The sequence below is a fragment of the Podarcis gaigeae genome (assembly GCF_964106915.1).
Source record: "Podarcis gaigeae genome assembly, chromosome: 4".
In the NCBI taxonomy this organism is placed as follows: domain Eukaryota; kingdom Metazoa; phylum Chordata; class Lepidosauria; order Squamata; family Lacertidae; genus Podarcis; species Podarcis gaigeae.
The window spans coordinates 36,096,924-36,124,655 of record NC_139677.1 but is presented as its reverse complement, the minus strand read 5'-3'; positions in this window follow the sequence as shown (position 1 = coordinate 36,124,655).

Here is a 27,732-nt window from a genome sequence, read left to right as displayed (position 1 = left end):
CATAAAGGTTACATAGATAGATCACTGAACATAGAGCACCCAGAAAGCAACCTGAAATGAGAAAAGTGTTCAGTCTCTTTGATCTGTGCGTAGCAATTGTTATTCTGAAGAAGGCAGTATGTTGCTCCATTAAGCGCTGGCACCAGGAATTTGGGGGTCCTCAGGCACAGCACCCTCAGTGGGAGCCCCACCATTGGAAGAGATGAAACATGCAAACCAGGAGCACCGGCTCTTTTGGTCCCTCCGTATATTTGCCGGTAGGTGCCGGGGGCCCCCAATGTCCCCAAAGTGCAGAGGCAAAGCGCGAAGGTGGGCACTATGGGCTCCAACAGCCAAATCCTCCTCCTCCTGTCACAGAGGGGCCAAAACAGCTGCCTGCCTATGACGGCACCAAGAGGAAGCTGAAGAAGAACCCCTGGCCATTGAGTTGCACGGCCACCGCACGCCCCCAGCTCCTCTGGATGTCCTGCCATCATGAGCGCAATGTCGAGACATCACAACATCACGCACGCAACGTTGGCTCCCTCATCACCCTTTCCTGCTGGCACCTCTGATGCAAACTGAGAATGATCTTAGCCTGCAGCTAATCTTCTTGAATCAAAAAAACTAAGTTCTTGACCACTGGGCCCATCACCTCCTGGCAAATAGAAGGGGAAGAAATGAGAGATTTTCACTTTCTTGGGCTCCATGATAACAGCAGATGGTGACAGGAGTCACAAAATTAAAAGACACCTGCTTCTTGGGAGAAAAGCAATGATAAACCCAGACAGCATCTTTAAAAGCAGAAACATCACCTTGCCAACAAAGGTCCATATAGTTAAAGTTATGGTTTTCCCAGTAGTCATGTATGGAAGTGAGAGCTGGACCATAAAGAAGGCTGATCGCCGAAGAATTAATGTTTTTGAATTATGGTGCTGGAGGAGACTCTTAAGAGTCCCGTGGACTGCAAGAAGATCAAACCTATCGATTCTGAAGGAAATCAGCCCTGAGTGCTCACTGGAAGGACAGATCTTGAAGCTGAGGCACCAAGACTCCCTGGAAAAGACCCTGATGTTGGGAAAGATCACAAGGAAAAGGGGACGACAGAGGACGAGATGGTTGGACAGTGTTCTCGAAGCTACCAGCATGAGTTTGACTAAACTGCGGGGGTCAGTGGAAGACAGGAGTCCCTGGCATGCTCTGGTCCATGGGGTCACAAAGAGTCGGACACGACTAAACAACTAAACAACAACAATCTTCTTGAATACACTGTGCAATGGTAGCCCTTGTAGGGCAATGGGTTCTCTACTAATCTCAGGGCGCAGCCTTTCCAAACATCTGGCTCTGCTCTCCATTATAAGCTCTGCCTCTATAAATTCAGGGGCAATTTTTTCCTATCACGCAAAGATTCACACAAAGATACATTGCCTAGTACAGTTTCCATTTACACAAATCTCACTGAGGTCAGCTTTGAGAATATCGGTGGTGTGGGGTAATCTTTCAAGGCTGTAGACTATGTAAGTTTGTGGCTTTACATACCTAAGAACATCAAAACAAATGAAACCATCCTTTAGCTATCATCACCAATATAAATGGCAAGGTACCAAAACTTTAGAAATCATAACAGATTGCATAACGAGCTCCTGTCTTCGTTCTGGAGCATCTTTCTACTGTATCATTTATAGCAACATACATAATAATCAGCTTCATTTCTGAATATTTTTCATTTAAATTTTTTTTTTGCAAAGGAAACAACTATGATTATTTGCTATTTAGCAGCATTTATAACAAAAAAAATACTGCTGGTTTTAAGACATCTTTTAACGTACTATGCAACGGTATCAAATTAGATACAGCCGTGTTCTTTTCTTTCTGTCTTTCTTCCATTCTTTTGTTTTTTTTTAAAAAAAAGTGGAAGTGAGGAGGAATCCTGCCTTTATGGAGTAGTAATGAACTGAGCCAAAAGGCTTAGCTATGATTATGTCAACAGTTTAGAACTAATCTGGATTGAAACTCAATAGAGGATTTCATTCACTTAGAAAATATGCAAGTTAAAAAACAGCTTGGAAAGGGCATTAGTGCACGTCGAAATCTAGGCAGCATTTGCATACAAGTGAGACAATTAGGGGGAAGGGCCCTCAATGTTTAAAGATAGCAAAATAAGCTTCTAGACTCCCCCAAATAGATCAAGTGGGTTGTGAAATCCATCTTCTTGAGTTTTTTCAGACCTTGGAGAAGTTATTTCTCCCTGATTAGGCTTTTTACGTGGGGGAAAACCCAGAGAGTAATATACTATAATGGTGCAAAAGAGTAGAAACCATGTTGCTACATCCCCTGCCCCCTCAAGACAGTCTCATGAGCCAGGCATTTGAATCATAAGGACTTCTGGGATGGGATTTTCCCTCAGAAATCTCCATTCTTACGTGGATTAAGGGGATTAAAAACCATTAAATGACCATCCTCTAACTCCCTCAAGCAGATTTGCCTCTCTCTCTCCCTCCCTCCCTCTCTCTCTCTTTCTATCTTCCTTCAACCAGGGCAGACTTTGGGGGTAACAAAGTGCCACAGACAAAAGGACCCCTTAGCATGACAAAAGACAATCCAACCCACTGAACTGCCAACCGATTGAGACAATGAAGTCCAGGCAGTCTACTGGGCTCATTTTCCTCAGAACAAATGGCATCAAACTTTGCGACGGCATTGTTTCTCAAACTTGAGCACGGGGCTGGGTTTTTTAAATATTATTATTATTATTTTATTTTCCTATCCAAAGCTCAAGGTGTCATATTAATTATTTAAATCTTCAGAAGATTTCAGCTGTATCCTCCAAGGCTCCGCTCAGTGCCAGAAGGTCTCCAATCTGCATTAGCTTTTGTTAATTAGAGCTGAAACAAGGGCTTTGATCTCAATGAATATAATAACAAAAAGAAAGGGGAAGAGAGAGAGAGCAAAACTTCCTGTGTGATTTATCTTTTTCTTTTTTTTACCTATTTTCTGCCTTTGCTGTCTTTTTTTTGTTTTTTGCACACTCTATTAGACTTTGATTTACCTTGTCTGAGTAACATTAAACAACTTGGCTACAAAAGAACTTAAGCAGCTTCAAAAGCCTGATGGAATCAGTAGTTAAATGGTACATGAATTGATCCTGCATCTTTCAAAGAAAATGACACTGTTATTTTTATTTTTATTTCATTATAATTTTTAGTTGCAGTGTGAGACTGGGGGTGTGGGTGTGGGGGGGTTGATTTGTACCAGCAAGGGTGTATGTCTACTGATCTCAAATATCACAGGTTTCCCTGTTGGGATTGATCTTGCCTCATTAAGAGTCTTGTTTCTAGAACTATAGTACTGATAGAACAGAAGGCCACACTGAGATTCGGCAAGATGGTCTCCGTGTATTCCGACTTTGCTCGAGTTTGCAGCAGTGCTTAGATCCAAGAGGGTCACCGCCGGGGCTTGCCTTGTTAAAATTTTCCCTCATTATCATTTCTCCCCTCACGGAAAACTCTGAAAGGCAAATTTCTGCAGCCCCAAATGAAAAACGTTGTCAAATTTTAGTGTCACACGAGGTCTAGCTGCGCAACCACGTCAACAGAGCCCTAACATCTCATCTTGTCCCAGTCATGCTTAAATGTAGCCAAGCCACAGCACCATCAACAATATATCGGGGGGGGGGGGGGACAACCCCTGTGAGTGAAATCTACATTTGAGGTATACAAAATACATGAGGGCAATTTTTATTTTATGGCGGCGCATAAAGTGTTAAGACGCACAGACCTCATTAATAGCAACACCCAATCCTGATAATGTATCCTAGATTGTTCCACATGGAGGACAGTGCAACCCCAAGAGACTGGTCACTCTTGGTTTATCATTTTAGAGTGAATCAATTAAAGAATGTTGTGTGGATTCTGGACATAAAAAAATAATCAGAGCTGAGGAGAAGAGTCTTAAAATAATGGCCAGGAATGCTAATAACCCACTGGATGGCATTCCCTGAGAGAAGGGAGTCTTGAATATAAAAGAATAAGAGCAGAGGCAGGATTTAAATGGAAATGTTGCTCAGTAAAGAAAGTGTATTGCCTTGTAAGTCATAATGGGACTTCCTTGTACCTCCCAACCTCCTTTGCCAATGTCAACTTTACCACTATGTGATAGACACTAACTTTATAAAAGAAGATAAGAGTATCTTCTATGTGCTGCATCCGTTGTCGAAGGCAATATGCTGGTGTGATCCAGCAAAGTTCTTCTTATGTTCTTTTGACAGCCAGTGTGATGTAGTGCATTGATTGTCAACTGTCAGGTCAGGACCCAACCCTAAAGTGAGCCACACACTGATGGTACCACCACCATTTTTGCTGTGTAATTCCTCACAATTAGCCAAGAGTTCTCTGCTTTCTCTCTGGTGCACGGAGCAACCTTATTTTCATTCCTATGAAAAGACAGGACATCTCTAGAAAGGTGCTCCCTCCATATTTAGTGTAAATGTACAAGAATTTGTGAAAGTACATAAGGACTTGTCAAACTGAATTGTAACTGCCCGTGTGAACATTATCTATACCCAGGGCTTTTTTTTCCAGCTGGAAGTCACCAGAACTCAGTCCTAGCACCTCTCAGGCGGGCGCCATTGCCATTATAAGAGAACAAGGGAGGCGTTCATAGTGAGTTCCTGCACCTCTTTTTCTAGAAATTAGCACTGCTTATAGTGTGTACTGTCATATATGGCAGGGGTGGGAAACCTGTGACCCTCCAAATGTCATTGGACTCCATCCTCCCTGCTTATTAGCTATGCTGGCAGGGGCTGATGGGAGCTGAAGTTCAGCAGACTCCCCAAGGTCTGCTAATTTAAATGGTCTTTCCTCTTTCTCACCCCTACACTTTTCACCACATATTCACACAAAATGCTCGCCCTTCCGTGTGCTCCCTCTATGTGTTGTTTTATTTGGAAATTATGTACACAATAAGAAGTTTCTGACTGCAGACTGTGCCTGATACATCTGACAAAAGAGATTAACCGTCATGGTGGCCAGAAGCTATTGGAAAGCCGCTAAAGTTAATAACAAACTAAATATGAAGCAGAAGCCAGAGGTATTTCAAAGCACAAGGGCAATATGTTGTAGGTTTCTGGCTTCTTATGCAATATCAGACAGTGAGGTGACAGGGAACCCTCTCCATTCAATTTCTGGATTTGTTGTGTGGAACTAACAGGGATGAGTGCTGTATGCATCAGAGAACTATCTGGTTCAGATAAATGAAGCCCACTGTACCCAATAAGAAAGGCAATTTTTGAAAGCCATTGTGACGAAGTAGATCGAGATTGGATGTGAACTTGGGGATGTGAGAGAGATGCAGCAAGATGTCATTAAAGCTCTGTGGTTGCATTCTCTAGATCAAAGGTAGACGAAAGGGTGCCCTCCATATGTTTTAGGCTACAGCTCTCATTAGCATTGACCAGCATGGCCAGTGTAAGGGATATTTTTTACTCCAAATAGCTAGAGGGCAGCATGTTAGCTACTTCTGCTCTAGAAAGATAGATACTAGTTTTATTATTTATTATTTTTAATTGAATGCTGTCATCAATATACATTATTCATTTGATAATTAAAGGTAGGTAATATTTGATCTTTACCTATATGCTTCATTTCCCTAATTCCCTCATTGAGTTAATGGCTACAGTTTATTGAACTGGGTATTTGCTGAATTACTGTGTACATCTTTATGGCAGCTTGCTCTCAGTGAGAACTGCAGGCCAAATCTCTGCTGTGATGCTGCAGCACCACCACTGCAAATGGCCAGAGGGTGGTACTGCAGCTTCTAGCTCAGAAGGGTCACATGACACCATTTGACAATAGGGGTCTATTGGGCTCTAAAGTCACTGACTTAGTCTGGCACCCTAAGCTTGAGCCTCAGATGTAGACAGAGCTGATCATAGGTGGATTCTCTACTTGTCTGTCAGTTAAACCACATGTTCTACAGCTTCCAGGCCACCAGTACACCTACCACTTCTTTGAATCTGGCCTGCACAGGAGGGGTTCCTAGTGTATCAAATCATATGGGATAGGGATGTCATTTATGAATTACGGTTTGAACTGACCTGATCTCTCAGACTCACATGCAGTTCTTACAGATTTTGAACTTTTCCAAATTTGGGGGTACAGTTCTTGACCCCAAAACCAAGTTTTTAAATTTGTTGGGTTTTGTATAAAATATATTTAAACTGAGTACTTTGACAGAAAATATGTCAAATAAATGCATAAAATGCATTCAAGAACATGGTTTTAAATTTTACCGTTTGTGCTTTTTAAAAACAGAAAAGAATTAGATTAATATGGAAGGATGCAATAGAGTAGGAATGAACACATGTAAGAGAGTGAGGCAAACTGGAAATAAATGGATCAATTCATCCTTAGTCCCAGGCCCTTCTCCTTCTCTGCATCTGGTCACGCAATTTGAGTAGCATCCTTGGCCATTTTGTGCAGTTTTTGTTACCTAAATGGCTTCTACATTGTTTACAAGTATAAAGACAATTATAAATAAAAACACATAATTGAATTATACAATCAAACACAATCAAATCATTACATTAAAATCAATCAAATGAAAACATTAAAATAAATTAAAATGTGTGGTTAAGACAAGCCCATTAAAACAGCACAACAATTAAAACAGCAAACAAAACAATTAAAACAAGAGGTTCAGGCCAGGAGATCAGGGCAATGTTATGTCTTCATGTGAATGCCAATACTGATGGGGCTTCTCATATGTCAATAGGGAGAGCATTCCACAACACTGGTGCCATCAATGAAAAAATCCCACCTCCACGTTGATTATTATTTAGTAGTAGTAGTAGTAGTAGTAGTAGTAGTAGTAGTAGTAGTAAGCTGCCTTTCCATAGTTAAACTATGCTCAAGACACCTAACACACTCTTTTTGAGTGTTCTATTCTGCTGACTTTTAAGTTTGCTAGCCAACACACCAAAATAAAGGCAGGTGCTTCCAAGTTAAATAGATCTGTTTCCTCCTTTCCTCATCACAGTCCTTCTGGGAAAATCCTTGTACCAAGCGGGTTCACTAGGCCTACTTACAGCTGTTTGTGCTTGTAAGTGTGGGAAGATCCACTCTCCTCTGACATGAAAGGGCCATGTCAATCTCCATCAATTTACAAGACAGAATTACAGAGAGCAAAAAGGCAGAGATGTCAGAAACTCAAGCTGATAAGAAACTATGCTGAAGGCAAAAGAGCTTCTTAAGAGAAGCAAATACAGTAGACTCACTCCCCTCAATCATCCTTCTTTCTTCCCTGGCTTCTACGCAGCAAATCATGTTGTACCTGTTAGCTAGTTACAGTAACTAGTGCAGAATAAGCACTTTCTTCTTCTTTTTTCCAAGCGAGATTGTGTAATAAAATGTATTTCCTCCCATTTTGAAAGGAACGATGAAGTGGGGTAGAAAGAACCAATTATTCCTTTTGTCGAGGTTTTTATCCCAGAATTCAGTTACCGGTAACCTGGCTTGAAAGTGTTGCTAGCCCAGTGGAATTAAACTGGAGCATTGCCAAGCGCTGAGGAGAAAGTTAAGGTATTAGGAGACTCAACGAACTCCCTTCTAGAGCCACTGTTTAAACTGTCCTCAGCAGTGGTAGCTGGTTCCCATAGGGGCTGGTAGAGCAACCCAGCTGAGTTCTAAAATGGCAACTAAGGAGAAATAAGGTAACAGCTATTGCCACCTCCTGGACTGGAGGCAAATATGAAGGTAGGCAAACAGAGGCTGGCTGGGGGCAGGCTGAGGTTGGTGGGGCAGTGCCCAGTTCACCCTAATGGACCACTTTCCACTGGTCTTGAGTCCTGGGAGAAAAGCACCCAAACATCACACATACACATATACACACATACCCACAGGCTTTTCTGTTGCACAGACTGCCATTATGTCAGGATTCAGGAGTTCCTGCTATAAACTGTAAGGGGTTTGGAAAGGGCCTTTAAAGGGAAATGTTTTGCCATTAAATAATATGTTCCAAAAGACAACATGCAAGGCAACTGCTTTAATAGGATGAGTTCCATTATTAAGCACGATTTATTACCATTCAGCAACGGAGTGCTGCACAAGAACAGAGTCCTTCAAAAGAATGTCATGAAATTATGTTGCCTTGCTGCAGGAGTTGCTTTGATTTTAGTTTCTTTCAGAATCTGCAAGCTGCTCTGGACACCCTCCTTGAATAAAAGAAGGATAGACATGATCATATATAAAGGGGGGGGGGAATCAATGGCATTCAGAAACTCTGAACCTGTTCTTTAAAAACGAATGCAAACCCAGTGGGATTTAGTTTTATTTATTCGGATGCCCGGTATGCTTTATGTGCTCAAGACCACATAAAACAAAATCCAATAGTCTCAGAGACCCAAATGTTCTATATGACCTTTCAAGGAGTGAAAGGTGGCATACATGGTGTTCCACCTTCCCATTTTATCCTCACAGCTATGATGTGAGCAGTAGCAGAGTTTCATGCTCTGGCACCGGGAGGGAGGGGAGAGCAGGTGGGGGCATGGCGCGCCGCCAGCGGGGGCGTGGTGCCTGTTAGAATTCCTGCTCCATGATTGCAGTCATGGGATTTTTGTCTATCACATGACGGTATATGTTTTGACTCCACAGAGTGGGAAGTGACGGAGACAGGATGTTTGTGTTACTGTGTTCCGTGAAGTGGGACTATTGTCCTTTGTTCGTTTTTCTCTTTGCTCTCTGATGCTAGGGGGAGAGGGAGCCATGTTGCAGTGCTCTGTGTGTGCTTATATGTAATTAAAGTAGATTAGCCAAAATGCTGAGCTGCTGAGGTCTGCTACGCAAACTGCGAACACTCTGTGGATCCCTAAGTGTGCCAGTGTCTGTTGGCATCGGTTGCTGTGATGTTTGGGCAGAAGAAAGCTTTTGAAGCTTCTGAATGAAAGACCAGGAGGGAGAGAACATGCCAGTCAGGGTCCTACTCGAGTGTAGGAAGAGCTCCGGGGGGGGGGGCAGCCCACCAGGATTGTTGTGCCAGGGGCAATGCGCTCTCTCCATCCCCCTCTTCCTCCACCAGTGGATGTGAGTTAGATTAGGTTGAGAGACTAGGACCTGCCCAGTAAGCTTCATGGCTTAGTCGGGTAATCAGGTAGTGTGTGAAAGATGTTGAGGGTGGCTGGAAGACCCCTATTCCTCAGACACAGCTACACTTCTCAGACTTCCCTGGGTATAGGGATTGAGTGATTAGCTACTCTGGGAACAGTAGCTCTCTGAGGGGAGTAGGGGATCTCCTAGAAACACTCAGCACCCATAACAAATGACAGTTCCTGGGATTCTTTGGGAGAAGCCATGACAGCTGAACTGGTTTAATAGTGCTTTAAATGTGTGGTGTGGCTGTTATAAATTGTACAGTGAGCCTATTCATGTAGACATTCAGCTTCCAGGAATGGCAGCTGGGGTTTAAGAGAGGGGACAGCGATCTCATCCCCATTTTCTCCTCATGCAAGTGACGGAGGATGTGTTTCTCAGACGCAAGTCAGAGTCCCAAAGCTTCCCATACAAACACTTCCCCAATCTCCACCCCTGTCTCTCAAGTCAAATCTAGTCTTGGGTGTTTGTGTTTTTGTGGTATCGAAATCTGTAGCCCAGGCTGGCCTGGACCCTCATAAAGTGTCTCCTTTCCACATTGCCTGGACCTTGTTTACAAGCAATGCAAGATGGTCATTTCCAATATTGTCAACCCTCAGCATCTGAAACACAGCTACACACTGCAGGCTTTCAGTTGATCTGAAATGGTAATTTACCATGAAGAAGTTCAGAAAAATTAGCTTCACGGAACTGCTAAGAATTCTGCAGCCCTTTCAGGAAGGAACCATTCATAATTTAGGGAGACATGCCCTTACCAGATGTATACTATGTATAGAAAGATGCCTTCACCTATACCAGGCACGTCCAACAGGTAGATCACTGGACGTCTGTGGCAGATCACTTGTAGACCACTGGCTCCCCCGCAACGAAGCTCAACAAGTTTGGGTCCCCTTTAAAAAGCTCATCATTTTTGCCCTGCACCCCCCAAAAAAGGGGCCTTCCTCCTTCCTAAAAAAGCTCAGTAACTTTGATCTGAACCCCCAAAAAGGGGGTAGATCACTGCCAGTTTTTAACTCTGTGAGTAGATCGCAATCTCTTGGGAGTTGATCACCCCTGACCTATACTGACCCTGGGTACAAGCAGATCTATCCACTGGAAGATCTGTCCTCCACATATTCATCTCATCCCTGCTGAAAGCCATTTATATTAACACTGCAGTATCCTTTGACAGCATGTTCAATAGTGTGATTGTGTGCTGTCTTGAGGCTGAAGGAGATAAGGGATTCACGCTCTCCTCTCAGCCTGAAAAATCCAGCAATTTGTAAATCTGTGTATTTAAAGAAGAACATACTGAGAAGGGCACATAAGTTCCTTGCCTCCTTCAGTCTCGAAACAACAGTGAGGTCAGAGTTTGATTCAATTTTTTAAAAAAACCAAGCCTCACAGGCATTTTTCTATTCAGCTTTGAAATCAAACTTTCCCCCAAACAAAATCAATTCTGTATGTAGATTTCTCATTGTACGCTTAGATTTCTGAAAGGTTCCCACCTTCTTTTTCAATTTCATCTGAAACGTACATTTCTTTTTAAAAAATCTAACTGATTTCCCCACTGCTACCAACATTTAATCATGCTCCAGATCCGATGCAATGAAACATTTGCCGTCTAGATATGCTAAACAAAGCAAGGTTTACTTGCCTTTGTCTTTTTAGTCACCTGCCCACCTTTCAGTCTCACTCAAGCAGTTGTGAGCGAACTAAAGGATACAGAAGATTAGCTGGCAAGGCATTTGGCCAGCACTGTCCTCTTTTGAAGAAAAAAAAAATAGTTTTGCTTGTTGTATATGCCAGTCTCCTGCTCCAGGATCCATCTCTGCAAGGAAATCTTTTAATTACCTCTTCCCACCCCCCATTCCCCAAATGACAGCTTTCACCACTGGAGTTGAGTTCTTGGACATTAGCAATTGAATAGGAAGCCTTCATACTGTATATCATTTTAATCTTTCATGTTTAAGTAAGCCAGATGGCTTATTATTATAAGCCCTGTTTAAAAAAGAGAGAGAATGAGAAAAGAAAACCACACAAACTTTCTATCAGAGGATTTGTAAGATGATGGGGGGGGGGGAGAGAGGAAGGAGGGGGATTTTGCATCACACAAAACAGCCTGAATTTTAATTGCACATCATAGTTTGGCAGTAATTTTCCCGTAATTACCATTCCTGCTAAATGAATGGGTGGATTAAATGGATAACTAAAATAGCATTGAAAGTTCCTAGCGTGCAGATTTGTCCTTAAAAGATGGAATAGCTAAGTAAAGTTGTCAGTTGCTTGTGTGTAATTCACAGAGCTTTGAACAGTTTTGTCTAGGCACAAAAAAAACCCCTGCTTTGCTTTCCTTAAAGCATTGGTTGTATTCCAACCCCCCTCTCTAAAACTAGCTTTGCTTCTTTCCTGCCAAATGCTCTTTATTATGCCGCATACAGAAGCTTTTGATTGATGAAGCTAAAATATGAAAGCTGTTTCATTTTTGCTTTGGATGGCATTCTGTAAATATCATGCAAGAGCCCAGCCAAGCTCTCCTGGCTTGAGGCCCAAATCTGCTGATATTTTTTTTTTTTGCTTGGGAACAGAGCTACTTACACAAATGGCCTATAAAAGTCAATGGGACTACTCAGATAAATTAAGCTCATGCAGCGCAAAAGTGTTAGCCACACAGGGTCACGTGACTCTTGCAAATACACCATTACCATTGTAACCTTTACGCAACCACAGTTAAATCATTTTTTAAATCCCTCGGGGCTATAGGTTATGTTATAGCTTAAACAAGTGTTGTGTTGCCCTGGCAAATCCTCGAGGTCCAGATTATTTTTTAATTACATCTGGCCAAATATTATTAACTGGATCCTAAATGTTGCAATTTCCCAATTAGCATTAATCTCCAAGTAACATTATATGTTAAAGCCCAGGGTTCTCCAAGACAAAACTGTCATTGATCGCAGTGACATCAGGAATAGACAGGCAACACTTTAAATAAGGAGCAGATGGCAGCACAGCTCAGGTCCAAATCATGATATTGTACATTCTACAGTATTAATAATAATGTGTGTGTTGCATTATTTTTTCCTATGGAGAACCATGCCATCATCTACTTAGATTCATGGAAGGGCCAACTCTTCTTTCTTGCACAGGGAGAAGAACACACTGCTGATACAGAACACATCCAAAGCACACGGCTATAGTTTTGTTAAGGGTGCCTGGAACTACAGTTCCCATTATTTTTTATTTTATTTTTTGGTGGGGGAGCCATGTGCTTTAAAATGTACCTTAAACCTATGGTGCAGATAGAGCCACTGATGAAATATTCATTTCTGCACTGAAGACAGAGAAAGTCTGTCTTGAATGGAATCTTGTTGAACCTCCTGCTACTGTTCCAGATCCAGGAATCAAGGTCACGACCCATGGCTTAGATATTCATCTTAGGGACATAGATAGTCACCTTATACCATTGGACCTTATACCATTGGTCCATCTAGCTTGTGATAACTATGCTGACCGGCATTGGCTCTCTCACATTCTTTCCCAGCTGAACCCAGTGACACCAAACTATTCTTTATGCATCTCAGATATGTCAGGATTGGGTCTGAAGTGGGAAAAGCACTCTGCATATGGGCAAAAGTGCTCACATGTTCCACCTCTAAGCTCATACAGTGTCCTGTCCTCTCTGTGTTAGAACATTTTCACCAGTGAAAAGATAACTGCTTTAATTAATCATGTTTATAGTTAATGTGATGCAGAGAGGGGCTGTTTAAAAAACTGAGTTTACATTTTTAGCACTGAAGCTTTTCCTACTAACAGGGCAAATGCAAAACAAAAAACTGCTGTGTCCCATGCAGGTTTACTCAGAGGTAAGCCGCACTGTGTTCAGTGGGGCTTATTCCTTAGAGGGTAAAGGGGGGGAGGTGTAAGATTGCAGCCTATGTAAGTGCCACTTGTGAAAATGGTCTTACTGTCACATGATGATCCATGCACAGGTGTGCAAAGATGGGCACACACATGCACAGAACCTAACACAAATGGAGTCATGCATAACAGTAAGAGCCACACGACAGTAAGAAAACACAAGAAACCTACTTATGAAATCAAGTAGGTCTGACCTTGAAAAAATACAGGGATGGGAAAACACCCAGGGACATCTGAATGCCACTCTGAGTTCATTGTGGGGAAAGTGGCACAAGGAATGCAATAACTAGATAAGGTTATTGATCCTCAAAATGGGGGGAAATGCATCAGAAATACAAGCAAGTTCCTTTGCTTAGCTACATTTTCCACAGCTAGCTGGTGCTCCAGGCTCCAGCTGATGCTTTAAATAATATTTAATTTAAAACATTTTAATGCCCTTTGCACAACGCAGCCTGCAAAATGAAATAAGGATGAACGCCACAAATCTAAATCAAATGCAGAAGCAAATTCATGATTATATCATTAATAATAAAATCACAGAAAGATATTACAGCCTGAAAGCCCTGCACCGGCTGCCAGTACATTACTGAGGAAAGTTCAAGGTATTGCTGTTAGTGTGCAAAGCCCAGAATGGCTTTGGACCATGTTTCCTGAAGGACCATCTTGTCCCTTTTATGCTGGCCCAGATCATTGCAATCACCAGGAGAAGCCCTCCTGATTGCCCCACAATCAACTTATCTTTGTTTAGTTTCTGTGTGGACTTTTATCCTAGTGGCAGCAGTCATTCAGAACACTTTGGCTATGGAAATCAGACAGGCACCTCCAATCCTGATATTTCCCTGCCTGCTGAAATTGTCTTTGTGTCACCAAGGTTTTTATTTTTTATTTTAAGAGAATTTAAGAGAATCTGATTCAATGTTGGTCATTTGTTCTGTATTTTATGGTTTTATAATTTTATGGTTTTGCAGTACACCACGTTGATACTTTTTAAGGAGTTGGTGGTTTATAAATGTTCTTATAAATACAATTAAACAGATAAATAAATTCCCCTTCCCCAACAGTAGAAATGGGAGGAAGGGAAAGCTACTAAAGAGAAAATACTTGCAGTGGAAGCTTATACGTGCCTACTCAGATTATGCCCCATTGAGTTCAGTGGAGCTGGCTATCAGGTAAGTAGAGCTCTTATGGGGTTTACCTCTGTGAGTCGATAGGCATAGGCTTAAGCTGCAATACTAGCTTCAAATGATTTTCTAGATGATACATTTTTGTGCACCTCCCTGAGATCCCCTGGGATGAAGAGCAGTCTAGAAAAACAAACAGGAAACACAATTTTTGCTTTTCGTGTCTTTCCTGGGAAACAAACCTAATATGAGAACATTGTGATAGTCAGTAACATTTTATTATCCTGTTGATACCGATGTGTTCAATGGGGCTTACTTATTCCCAGATAAGTGTGCCTAGGATTGCAGCCTAATCAAATAATATTTGTATGATTAATCAGCTTAGAAATCTTCAATTGGGTGACAGCCCTGTTTAGTATTAGCATAATTTGGATGTTTTAAAATTGCCACAATTGTTTTCCCTTAGTGCAGAATTTCAACACAAAATATGGTTAATATTTTGCACAAGAGAATACCTGAATTGTGTATGTTATGGGTGGTGCTAGTTTCCAGAGACTGTTATATCTGATACTGTCTATATATTTGTTCCTTGAGCTCATAAATGTGTATGTGGTAGGTATATTTGTACACTGTGTGTACAATTTAAGCATCCTCATATTAAAAACAGAGCAAAACTCCCTGTTCTTAATGATTTTAATAAGAATTGCAGATGTTATCAGCTTCCTCTAGTCTTGAATGGGGTTTAAGAGTATAAACTGACCCTCAGTCCCTTATCCCAATTAAGAAAGAATTTAGATCGCTCCTACAGATGGTGGCGAGTGAGATACGACAGGGTAAAGCGAAGCTTATTACTCTATCTCTGGGAACAATAACATTATCATACCAATCAGTTCCAGTCGCGTTACTTCCAGACAGGAGCGTGAGGATTTTACAGTTATCCTCCTGAAGAGGCAAGACCCTTGTAAACCAGTTGAGTAAACTGGTTCTTCTGCCTTTGCCTTGTCATATCATATCATACTGCAATTAGAGGTAAGGCAGAAGAAACAGGGCTGTCTTTGCAGTGATGTTTGAAGGCTCCGTGACTGAAATGTCATGAATGCACATAAAATTGTTTTCATTTCATGTCCTTAATTTTGCTCAGTTCATTTCAAGACATTAAAAATACAATGGGTCTCTTTTCTAAAATGTAGTCTTCGTTTCTGAAAGCAGATGGCATAGCCACAGCAATGTGGAACGCCCATTTAAAAATCGATCCGGGAGGACGCAATACACCAGCAGCAATCTCCAGACACGGGTTTGTTCTTAATTCCATAACATCCAGTTCACATCATTTTCTGTAGGATGCGCTGCCTGTGCAATCTGCACCATGATGCATGTCCTCCTGTATTGCAGTGGATGCAATTGCTACCAAGGCGCAGTAATCCAGAGAAAGTTAATAGTGCTATTGAAATTTATGGAATCTAATCACAAAGCTAAGCACTTCAGTCATGATGATTTCAATGGGACAATGTGCGCTGATCTTTCTGTGAACTGCTCCCATGCAATGTTCTTATTATTCTCCACCTCTTAATTGAAAATCTGAGTTTTCATTCCATGATATAAAAGTATAGTAAAATAGACAGTTGGCATCTTGGTCTGGGTCCATATCTCCTTGTGCTTGGGAGGCTGTTCCTAAGACAGTACAGTTATCCCACCCAAGACCATGATATTGGACATTCATTCTCCGGCTGATCTTGCAGTATGATGCATTCCATCACCTGCCAACCCTTCTGCATCCTACAAAGAACAAACAGACCACAACAGAATAAATGACATAAATCTGAAACCAGAAGTGGAAATATTCAAAAACCCATGGAGGGACCTTCCAGCCTCTAAGAATATTCTAAGAATGACCTTAAGGTGGCCAATGTGAAACCACTGGATTACTATTCATCAAGAGGTTCATTGCTACCACTTATGGATTTAATCATTTGTGTGATGAACAAGCACATGTCAACCTATCAAATTACCCTTATTTAGATTATGATGACACTGAAAGCAATGGATTCCCCCCCCCCAAAAAAAATAGTAATTTAAAATGGATATTAAAGTCAAGGGGGCTTTGAATGAAAGAAAACCCCTGCTGGGTCTGAACAAAGGTTCACCTAGTTCAGCATCCTGTTCTCACAGTGGCCAATCAGATGCCCACAGGAAGCCTCTAAGCAAGATAGGAGGGCAGCAGGGCTTTTCCCAATTGTGACTCCCAGCAACTAGTATTTCGATGCTAGAGGTGGCACAGAACCATCAAAGTGTGTAGTGAAAGCATGTTAAGGGTAGAAAAGAGCAAATGTGGCTTGTTTGTGTTTTTCTCGGTAGTAGCACCCACCCTGTGGAACACCCTCCCATCAGACGTCAAGGAGATAAGTAACTATATAATCTTTAGAAGACATCTGAAGGCAGACCTGTATAGGGAAGCTTTTTACTGTGTAATGTTTTATTATGGTGTTGTGTATATTGGAAGCTGCCCAGAGTAGCTGGGGCTGTCCAGTCAGATGGGTGGGGTACAATTATTACTATTATTATTATTATTATTATTATTATTATTCCCCTCCTCCATTGTTTCCCTCATTTCCTTTGCACTTTTATAGCTGCTTCTTGTTAATATTCATCTGCCCAGTTACTTATTCCTGATTTTTCCACGTACATTTAGTGTTATTTATAAAGCAGGCAGTGATGATATGTGGAACTATTAATATAGTTGGTGAGAGTGTGTTTAATTCAAGTTATCTTTAGAACAGACCTTTCCCTATACTGAGAGAAACATGGCATTCGCAGATTTATTCCTGTATGCAATGTATTTATTGATAAATTACTAAACATTTAGTAGCAGTAGTAGAAGTTTGTACATTGAAGAGATTGCACAAAATGGTTGCTTCCATCTCTGTGTGCGTTTTTGGAGTCTCTCTGTCCACTGGCGGTAAAATGAAAATAACCAAGATCAGGCATCAAGGAGAACAGTTAGGTACTAATTATACGCAGATAAAATATTCCTGTTCTTGAGTGGTAGAGTTTGACAAGAAAATGGAATCTTCATGGGGAGCAGGGGCAATCTGTAAAGCTGAATGAATAGACTTAAGTAAATATTCAATACATGCTGAGGAAGTTACATTATTGGCCACCATTCTTAAACCTACCCATGCCAAACTCATCATGGTATTACAGAGCAACTTCAACAGAAGATAGGTGCAACAGTTGGCTGCAGAAAAGGGGGGGGAGCAGTAAAAATAACCGAAATATTTGAAGGAAGAAATAATTTTCAAACATTGTGGTGCAGCCATTTGACCCTGACACCCATTACTTCCAAACAAATGTGACAGTATGAATCAACTGCAGTTTTGTTGCTAATAGACTTGATTAATGCTGAGAAAAAATAATATACATGGTATCCTCAACGGGTGTATTACTACCATCTTAAATGGAGTTTCCTGATATTTTAAATGAAAGTTGTAGTTTATTTTGGCAGCCGCTGCAGCACATAACTAACGTTTCATATTACACACAAGAATTATTTTTGGTGCAATTCTTAATGTGAAACTTTTTTTTCTGCTTTTGCTAAAAAAGATGGTAATTGCAACACTTAAATATGATCATTATTAGTATAAAAAAATGAATAGAATAAAAACTTCTGGACTAGAGTTGAAAAGAGTAAACTTCTTGGCTGTTTCCTCTATTACAGCCAATGTCTTTTTATTGTCTGTTTTCATCTCCATTTTACTTTATCTGCGAAACTACTTTGCATTTCAAGACATTTCCACTCACCTTGAGTTCTTGGTTCAAAAAGAAACAATAAAGTTTAATCTTTTCACTTGACAATGATGTATGGGTTTGTTGAAAAACACTTTTCAGGTATTATCATTTTAAAAAGTCCCTCTCTCTTTTTAGTTTGTCTTCCCCTTTTGATACAGAGACAAATATAAGATGCAATGCACATGGAAGGGGTTTATCAAGAGTTGAATTAATACTAATTAGAAATTAAATCCACCCGAATGCCCCTTCTAAGAGCACTTCAGCAAAATCCTTCTCTAGGCTTGGTTATTTTTTTGTAGGCACAGAGCTTTCTAATAATCCTACTTGTGTTTAATTATTTTAAGCACCAGATTTGAGATCCTATTTTTCCACATGACAGACCATTGGTCAGGGAACTTGTAGCACTTTGCAAATAAAAAGCTTCCAATGACAACCCCCTTTTATTTGGTTATTAACCATGGTAAATTCAAAGGTTGCTTTCTCGACAGTAGTGGTCCTTTATAGCCAGGTATGACCGTTCACACACACATAATTTACATATCATTTTGGGACTTCCTCCCCTACTTTTCCACCGAGACAACAGGAACTGCAACGCCTAGAGAGAACATGGGGTGCTTCCAGATGGAAGTTTATTGTGGTGCTGCACATGCATGTAAGTTATCTGTAGAGTCCACACAGCATCATTATTTCTATTTTCCATGAATATTTGAACCACTTAATCTCAGGGTTGTGAGTTTGAGGCCTATGTTGGGCAAAAGATTGCTGCATTGCAGGGAACTGAACTAGATGACTCGTGTGGTCCCTTCCAAATCTACAGTTCTATGATTCTTTGTGCACCACTTTTTTGATTAAGTGGTATATAAATCTTGTTGAATAAATACAATATATATATATAATGTAATCAAAATGCCAGCTCCCACTTTTTTTTTACATTTAATCTGGATTTCCCCTTCAGGTCCCCCCCCCCCCAGAAAGTGCAGCTAATGGGTTCCTGTTGTATCTCAACAGGACTGCTGTTCTACAGGGCGGGGTAGCCACCTTAAATGATGTTCTTTTTTTAAAAAAAAATTATTGATTTTTCCATGTATACTTCTTCTAATGAAATATCTTTAACGATTTTTCATATTGTCCACCCTCCTCCCTTGGATTTCCCCCATACTCCCATTTTGTTTTAGTTCCATATTGTTCACCCTGCGTATTGTTCCCCCCAAATTTTCTCAATATATATAGTCATATTTTTTGTTGTATACAGTTGTATACAGGCCCTGCCAATGAGTCCATTTCTTTATGTTGCCTCTTCATATATGTTGCAAATTTCCCATTCTCTTTTAAAGTCTTTGTTGTCCTTTTCATGTAATTTTTCTGTTAGTTTTGCCAGTTCTGCATATTCCATAAGTTTCCTTTGCCATTGTTATTTCATCGGTATTTCTTCTGTCTTCCAAGTTTGTGCTAATATAATTCTTGCCGCTGTTGTTGCATACCTTAAATGATGTTCTAACACTGAGCAGTGAATCATCCCTGCATCGTTTAGGAACACAGGGTGTTGCCTTGTCCCAAGTCAGACCAACGGTCAATCTAGTTCAATATTGTCTACTCAGACTGGCAGCAGCTCCCTAGGGTTTCAGGCAGAAAACTTTTCCAGCCCCACCTGGAGATGCCTGGGATTGAACCTGCGACCTTCTGCATGCAAAGAAGGTGTTCTGCCACTGAGCTATGGCCCTTCTTCCCTTGTACCAACTGAAGCACCTGCCTATCACCCAGTGGGCAACCTCAGCACACAGGCACATTATGCAGGGCACAATAACCAGCCATGTTTGATGCAAGTACTACGATGAATATAAACTCTCGCAGCATTTCATACTGGCCCATTACCTCCAACCAAATCTTTAGACCGTAGCTGTGGTTCTTTCCCCCTGGAAAACAGCGTGTCTCGAATCCCATTGGGTGATGTGGAGTCAAAGCTTTAAATTAATCAGGCTGATCATATAGCTTGCATTGGAACAAAAAGTTATTTAACTTGTTGTGTCTTTCTTTGAGCTTAGGAAAGAATGCATAAAATGTATGATTTGTTCTGCAGGAGCACAGCACAGAAGTGGCCGCCAATGCAAACAGACTGCCTCGCTGAATAAATGAAGACCGCTTGACTGATAATAAAAAAAGTTTTGGGTGGTATTTCTCACTGGAAAACTGGTGTCTAAATTTATAACATATATAATTCAGTTTCCAAATAGCTACCAAGCCTTGGTAGGTCCCTTAATGAGGAGAAAAATACTATTTCAGCAGAAGGCTTTCCAACCTTTTCTAAAACATTTTTTTCCTTTTCGGTTATGTAAAGTTAAACAGCTGAAGCATGAGACTAGTTTTCTGACATGGATTAATTTCCTCAAGGAAGTAAAGCAAGCAAGGGCATTCCAATGCAGCCAACTGACATTGTGACCAATTTTTAAACTGCTTTCCGCTATACCCCTTGCTGGAAAAGGATGAAGAAAATGAGGGTGAGTGTGAATTATTAGGACTTAATAATCGACCTATTACAAGATACATTTTATTCCTAGGATTTCCATGCCCCGCCCCCAAACCAGAATGATTAGTGAATTTACCATTTCACTTTTGTGGTGCATTCCATTCTATTCAAGAATCAGGCCAAAATTCTCCACCGGTGTTCAGAAACACTTTGGAAATTATTTCCACATGTCCAGGAGTCACTCGTAATGATGACCGCTAATACCAATCCTTTTGTTACAGTATTAAACTCAAAAATAGACCACTGTTGTCTTTGATTAACATAAGCAGAGTAAAGAACAAAGACGTACCACTAGCATCGTGACAGTTTTATGGCTGCCATGTGAAGAAAAACGTATGCTTATTAGCATTGAAAATATAAAACATTCCTTGTTTTAGCTGGCTGTTAAAGTGTTATGATCTTCTCTCTCTGCTTCAGAACCTCAAAACCACAGACAAGTTACCTATTTCCTGCTCTGCACATCTGGGGAACTTGGTAGATAAAGAAATTCAAAAACCCGGAGCACTGGACCAAACAGGAGGTCATTACAGATCTTCCCATGTGGTCTCAGCACTCTGGCCTGCCATACTTTAGTCTTTGACTATATTTATTAGCTGTCCCACAACAAAAAGTTCTCAAAGAACACATTTAACACAGACATATACAGAAATACTTAGGAACACAATAAGCTGCCTTAGACAAAGTCAGATGACCGTTGGGTCCATCTAGCCAGGTTTTGACTGGCAGATTTCCAGGACTTCAGCCCTATCTGGAGATGCTGGGGTTGAACTGGGCACCTTCCACATGTTCAGCGGGCGCTTGACCACTGAGCTACAGCTCAGTGTAGTAAGATATCCTCTAAGGCATATCCAGTAGTTCTTCATGCATCAGCACTAGCAGGTGAGAGGCGTGATAGGGCCACCTTCTCTAACAGGGTTGCAAAATGGACACCATGAACTGTGTACAGTGGTACCTCGGGTTAAGTACTTAATTCGTTCCAGAGGTCCGTTCTTAACCTGAAACTGTTCTTAACCTGAAGCACCACTTTAGCTAATGGGGCCTCCTGCTGCTGCCACACCACCAGAGCCCAATTTTTGTTCTTAGCCTAAAGCAAATTTCTTAACCTGAAGCACTATTTCTGGGGAGGCGTTGCCAGGGGATCAGCTAGGTAAGGGGAGGGACCACCCTGCCCACACAATAGAACTCCTCAACAATTAGTTGAGGCGTACGTAACCTGAAGCATATGTAATCCGAGGTACCACTGTAATATATTGTTCACTGTTACTGAAATCAAATCATGCAATGTTTCCTTTTTCGGCAGGAAACAATTTGGCATGTTTTCAGATACATAGGCGAAAAGGTGGACTGTGACTTTCAACAGTCTCAGGAGAGACATGAAACTAGTACCTGAAGTATAAGGTTCCTTCAGCTGAGGGCAGGAGGAAACAGAGCTTTGTTTTAGGATCAGGCAAAAGAGGCAAAACCTGCTTCCTCCAACTGCTGAAATCCTATGTGGCTTGGATGGTTAATATCCAAGTGTCGTTGGACAAGGTGAAGATTATTTGTTTATTGAAACGTAATATTTATAATGCAGCATTCCCACTGATATCAGTCCCTAAGATGGCTCAACACAACCAGCTAAAACAATCCGTACAATACCAACAAGAATAAAAGCAACAATATTGCCAGTTTGCAGCAGTAAATCAATAAGGTAATCACAATAAGGTAATCACAATTTTTTTTGTTGGCAGGTGCCAAATTCCAAAGTCTGGGTGCCACCACATTCCCATTGGCTTCCCAACTCAACTCAGAAGTTGGGAACACCAGAGCAGAGCCTTAGCAGAAGATCTTAATGAAAGGATGAATTCATATGGGAGGCCCATAATCTAGCCAGAGCTCTCCAGCACTATATATTTTATTTAATCCTATATCAATTTCAGGGCCACCAAGATTTTCTGTGCTAGTGGAATTCTTAGTTGGGAGGAGCAAAATTTGCCTACCTCAGCCAATTGCCCAATCCCGCCTGGGGAGGCGTTGCCAGGGGATCAGCTAGGTAAGGGGAGGGACCGCCCTGCCCACACAACAGAACTCCTCAACAATTAGTAACTTGCCCTTCTATGCCAGCTTTCCTGATTAGACAGACACGCAGACTCCATATTGGGCTCTATGGACTCCATATTGGATTCTATACATCTTCCCTTTTTTAGGTATAAGAAATACTCCTTGGTGTGTATGTGTGTGTAATTTGAGCTATGAATATTCAGGTTATGAATAAAAAGAGAGATGAATCTACAATCAGATAAATTAATAATCAAATCTGTAATTAGTGATAATTAATGAATCATCAGTTCAAGCTACACATAAGTGCCCAAGAGAATACTAAGGCAACATTCTGATAGAACAAAACACCATGGGTATGTCTCTTCAGAAGATCAGGGTTTATTTTAACCAGAGGCTCCAATTTTTCTTCCAAACAGAAAGAGACTAATGAAAGGTACCCAGAGTAACACAGAGAAGCAGTGCCAGTTTTTATCCACCAAGATGAAAGTGAGATAGATAAACAAGTTTTAACAAGAAATTACATCCAAGGAGCCCCAAATTCTATTTTCACTGTAAAAATTCCTCTAAATCTAGAGACACTCTGTGGATTTAATTAACTACACTTCTTTTACTGGTTTCACAGTACAAAGAAGGCATGGTTACAAGGCAATGATGGCTTCTCCTGGTATTATATAGGAGCTCATTTGAGCCTGACAATGGTTGAGGTGAGAAAAGACGGGAGGCAGGGGTAATGTTAGGATGGCCACATAAGCGTCATCAAAAAAAGAGGGCAGAAATTTGCATATGCTTATTTTAAAGATGTAAAATAAGCAATAGATTATTATAGTCAAACTGAAATACAACACATTTCATCATAGAGAGGAAGATTGTGACCTGCTGGCCAGAGTGCCTGCTTAGGCTGATGTCCAAGGTGCTAACTGTTGATGGGCAATTTCAAGACCCCCTCTCTCCCTTCTTAGGGTTATCATGATCTTTCAACCAGACATCCCTTCACACAGAGGTCTGCCTTCTGAAAATCAGGACACATACTAAACAGTGTGCTGCTTGTGGGTGATGTGTTGTGATAGTCCTTCCACATTCTGCATGTGGTCCTCTGTGTCCAACTCTATTGACAGGGCCAGATTTAGATCAAGAGAGGCTACTCCACTTGTGAGGCCCCTCCCCATCCCCCACCCTTACAACTAGAAGGAAGTGGAAGTGTTATAAACAAAACTGAGTGAAGCCAAGGATGATGATGGGTATTTAAAATTCTGCAACTCACAATTTCTCCTCTAAAGGACATAAGATATTATTGTATATGTGCTGCCGAAGCGAGCACAGGACATAAGATATTGTTGTTAAATACCATGGTGATTTTTTAAAATGCATAAAATTAACACTGAAAAACTTTTGCAATAACTGAACTTTATAAACTTTTTGCGACCTGGGCAGGCCGGGTCTTCCTGTTATATACCTGCTGAGATTGACAAGGCATCTGATCCTCACCTGAATCTCATAGCTCTCCTGATGAGTGTTTGGGTCTGGCCACCAGATACCAGGCACTCTACTAATCAAATTAGGCCCCAGTGTTTTTGTTACAATCCCCTTCTCAACTAAGTAATTAATTTTAATCTAGAATTTAAATTCCCAAAACATTCTTATTTGTTCATTTGAGCAAGTAAACTAGTGCTCTCACTTCATTACAAACAGTATGTCTACCTGCAACACACTGCTCCTCTTCCTTTCACAGATATTTTGTTGCCATTGCAACTGTAGCTGTCTCCGATTAGTTATCATTTAACTCTTGGGGGAAATAATTAGCATCACACGTCAGATGCATGGAAGTTGCCAAACCAATTAGCCAACTAGAAGGATTACTGCTAATAGCACCAGTTTTCCTGTAACTTGATATTATTGGATAGTTCTGATGAACTGCAAAAGCATTTTTAGTTTGCTTTCTGTTGCCACCCTGGAACTTTTCTTTATTAGTGTCACTTTGTTTTGTATGATTCCTTGCAAATGAAGGAAAACAACTTTTCTGCTTGTATATGTTGATAATATAATTTTGGTTACTGAGGACACACAAGATTGTACAAAAACAAGATTGGGTACAGGCCTGGCCAGGACATAGGCGCCCTGACTGTGACAAAGGTGACCTGTGTGTGTGCTTGCTTGCTTGCTTGCTTGCTTGCTTGCTTGATAACAGCTGTTGGGAACTTCAAGGTCCCTGCTCTCCCTTCTTATGGTCTTTGTACTGGACCTGGAGACTCCAATAGAGAGCATTCCATGTCAAGAAGGAGGGCAAGTGGGCACCCTATCAAATGACAGGGCAGGAGCTACACAGAGCAGGGCCTTTTCACTGGTGGTGCCTATTGTATGCCTCGCTCTCTTTTGGCCTGTATTTTGGAGCTTTATAATTTAGGAAGATTTTGAAATAACTGGTTGACAAGTCTTATCAGTCGCTGACATATGAGCAGATTTTATTTGCTGCTATTCTGGGCTTCTGGTGCACCAGGGTTTACACCAGCGTAATAGAGTTGGCCAGCATGCCAGAAGGGATACAGTTTATGAGCTTTCTCCATTATCTGCACAGCAGGGGGGGGGGGTGTTCAGTCAACAGTGCAAAGGCTGAGCTGAAGCATTCCCTGCTGGTTACCTGCTTTCAGCAATAGGGGTCGCTGTTTGGTAGTACCCAATTGGTTAGCTGTCAGATTCTAGAGCTCCCTATTGGTGGCTCTTAGGTAATTCACAAAAACACAGAGTCCATTCAGGCTGCTGCAGTTTTGAGCGGTTCAGTTAAAAGGACCTGCAAAACCCGGGTTCTAACTATATGCTACCAAACCCAGTTCAAGGTGTCAGTATTAATGATGTTTAAGGCCCTGAGCAACTATATTGTGCCAGTGCCCCTACAGGACCTGAGCCTCACCACCACCCTGGCTTGCTCCTAGTATCATAAATGCCTGAAATGCTATTGTCAGGGGACTGGCTCTACAGCATTGCCCTGCTGGGGCTGGCTGTTCCTGGACAACACTACTGAAAAAGCTCTCCCTTGCGGTTGAATAACCCATTGCCAACAGACAAGACAACTAGAGAAGAGCTTCAGCAGAAGATCATATTAATTATGTCGTCTTTGAGCTGATTGATATTAGCTTCCTAGCGAGTTTGTAGAGTTCACCTGTCGTATGGCACAAAGGCAGCACTTCTAGGCCCAGCCTCTCTCAGAATCCACAGAAGGCGAGCTCCGAAAACATACACTTTGGATTCTATCTCTATATAAAGAGATATTCTCAAGGAGCAGTGTTAAGTCTGCAAGCTGTTTTGCCACTTTGGTCCCTTCAGGTGAATTATTTTTTTCACACACACCCCTTCTAAACACAAAAAATAATTACCGACCTCTTTGTTTTAAATTTTAAACATTCAGGCAAAGTTAATGTTGAGTTAATTATCATTTTAAAAGTTCCTTAATTGCAACAGTGCAGTTGACTGGTACTATTGACTTCCGGATAGCAAGGGGATTATCCTTTTCACAAATGTGCACAGCGAGACAAGACACCCCATCACTTCCAAAGATGGATTCCTCTCCCCCCCCAACAGTTGAAATAGAGAATATGATGCTATACTACATTTATAATGATTGGTAAATCAAACTATGCATTTAACTCTGTGAATAGATTTCAGGTGGGCACAGAAATTCACTTCAGGTTATTCTCCTCTTCCCTCCAAATGAATTAACAGCCTGAGGGGAAATCCTCTACCAGTTTGACACTAATGCCGACTTTCCTAACTAATGCTTTTCACCTATGACAGTCACAGGTCAATCGCAGCACTTGGCACCTTCTATAGCTACAGAATCAACCTGAATTTTCAGCAATGGGGAATAAATAAGCCTGTTGTACAAATCTTGCTGGGTGTTTAGGATGGGGATGGGTTTCTCTCAGTAAGCGAAAAATTTGACTGAGTGGTGAGTGGGAAATGCAGGTTTGATTTAGCAGCTGCCATATTGTGTGTGCTTGTGCGTGTGTATGTGTAAAGCCAAGTTTTGAATGAATTTCAGTCCATTATATACAATTTCTACACACATGCACCTTCCCTCCAAAATGACAGTCATGCTATTAAGCATAATAATTGTTCATGAGTGAACGCTGCTTATTGTCCCTTTTGAGTTTGCCTCTGAGGCAGGCTTCTTACTCAGCAGAAGTCAAGGGTCACCTGCTAAATCATGCATACCCACAATCCCTTGTGAATTATGCAGTTGACAAACTGCCGTTAATGATTAGTACAACCTGCATTAAAACCCTGGCACTAAATTGATATTACTTGAGTGATGGATTACAACTCTAATGAGCAGATTATTGCCACAAGTGACCTTGTCGACTGAAAGAGTGTTTCAATATAACTCACATATCTAACCTTCTCCTGTCATAGCAGTGCTAATATATATATACATATACTTTTTAAAAAACTCCAAATGTTTCTTTCTAATCTCTCAGTAAGATCTAAACAGCTTCTTTAAGAGGGGATTAGTCTCATTACTCTAGAGCAATACCCCAGTTGATATACTTTAAAAAATGTTAAATATATAAACTGACCAGAAAGCTGTACGATTCTGATGAAAAAATATTCCTTTTTTTTACTTTTATTTTACCCTCCTATTCCTCAGAGCATTGATGTTCCAGTATGAGTTGCTAGCTTGACTGCAGAAGGTGATGGCGTGCTTACCAGTATAAACATGAATGAACGTGTCATTAATGGCTATGAATGGAGGTGCTCTTTAAAAAAAATAATTAAACTTTCTTAATGATTCAGGTAAAATAGTAATAAACTTAAAGAATTAAATCACGACACACACGTACACACACCTGTTCACTGTGCATCATACTGATTTGTATGCTTTTTCAAAGAATCCATTCTTGGTGTGTAGGGACATCAAAAAACTGTGATCTACCCCAGTCCAATTGCGGTTAATTTGGAAAGATGATGGTGACAATTTTCCTAGGGATTTCAGCAAGAAAACCTTGCGCACAAACACATCCTGTGGCACAGAAGAAACAGCCTTTGTGTTTTACTTTAATAGACCCCCCACAAATGAAGCACATTCTGGCTTTTGTCCATACATAGTTAGCAGCACATTCAGAAATGCTTGCCATCCTACATGAGAACAGATGAGGTTGGGGAAGGGAAGGGGAGATGAGAAGCTCTTTAATGATGGAACTAATTGAGCATAAGCCATGTTGACTCATAAGGGAGAAGGGGGAAGAAATCG